The 1,273-nt window shown below is 41.2% G+C and overlaps 1 pseudogene; it reads left to right on the top strand.

The window, feature by feature from the left end:
* Positions 1 to 385: 385 nt before the first annotated feature.
* Positions 386 to 809, top strand: LOC143389131 (charged multivesicular body protein 3 pseudogene; annotated as a pseudogene).
* The last annotated feature ends 464 nt before the right edge of the window (positions 810 to 1,273 follow it).

The raw sequence follows: 1,273 nt of genomic DNA, 5'->3' as shown, positions 1-1,273 counted from the left end.
ACTTCCTTTTCTTTGTTACCAAATTCCATTCCACATAAACATCAATACCCATCTTACTCTGAAAACAGCAGGTCCACAAAGACGATGCAAAGAAAGAAAGGAAGAAGAAGGAGGAGGAGCAACATATAAGAGACTGAGAAATTTGCTAATCTATTGTATTTGAAGCTACAAGTAGCACAGAGCAAGATTATCATTCTTGCTCTCTCACTCTCTCTGTTTCTGGCTGCCACGAGGTAAGTAGCTTTCCTCCGTGAGTCCTCTCCACCATAATTTTCTGTTTTACCACAAGCCCCAAAACAACAGAATCAAATGACTATAAGCTGAAACCTTATCCAAAGAGAAGAAGAAGTAAAAGATGCTGTTAAGAAGGCCCAAAAGGGTCTGTATGGTTCTGGACAAGGAGACGATCAGATCAAAGAAGGCTGTGAGTTAGCTCTGTGTATTCAAAGCACATGTGAAAGTTGTGCTCTTGGGGATGCAGAACCAGCTTGTGGTTCTGCCAGTTCTCTGCAGAAGAGCACGGAAATAATGAAGGCCATGCAGAGTGAAAATCCCAGGAATCCAGTATGCGAACTGTTCTAAGAAATGATGAAGACTGGGATCGTTAGGGAGCACTTTGAAAGCAAGGATGATCGGGAAGAAATGAAAAAGTTGAAATGGAAATTTGCCAGATTTTACTTGAAATTAGAGCAGGGGCCTTGGACAAAGAACCGAATAAAGTAACCAATGACCTTCCTGAGCTCCATCCTCTAGGAGCAAAAGCTGCCTCAGAAGAAGAAGAGGAGGAAGTGGCCCTGGAAGCCATGTAGTCCCAGCTACCACACTCCACAGTTAGCATTGCCCAGCTGGGCCCTAAGACTCTCCCTATGGTCCACCACATGTATGTCTTGTACTACCTCTTTGTTGTGTGGCGTTGCATTTTGCAGAAGGTTCTGTGTTAGTATCTGTTCACTTTTTCCAAGATTTGGGGATCTTAAAGAGATTGTTCTTATGAAAAGATATATCATTCGGGAATATAAGCAGCAGAAGTATCCTATCAGGGAGATGGTGAAGAAATCTCTTTTCTTGTCAAGCAATCCTGAGAATAAGAGTTAATTGCCTGAATGTTGAGGACTCTGTGCGTGCATGCGTGCATGTGTGTGTGTGTGTAAAACACTACATAAATGAATTTTAATAAAATTCTGCTTTACCAAAAAGCTTATTATACCTTAGGAAAGATCTTTACATCTTTTATTTTTATTCAGCCCTACACTTTGATGTCATTCCATTCCAA

The sequence above is a fragment of the Callospermophilus lateralis genome, unplaced genomic scaffold (assembly GCF_048772815.1).
Source record: "Callospermophilus lateralis isolate mCalLat2 unplaced genomic scaffold, mCalLat2.hap1 Scaffold_112, whole genome shotgun sequence".
In the NCBI taxonomy this organism is placed as follows: domain Eukaryota; kingdom Metazoa; phylum Chordata; class Mammalia; order Rodentia; family Sciuridae; genus Callospermophilus; species Callospermophilus lateralis.
Note: the sequence above shows the minus strand (reverse complement) of the source record. Positions and strands in the feature narration are given on the sequence as shown.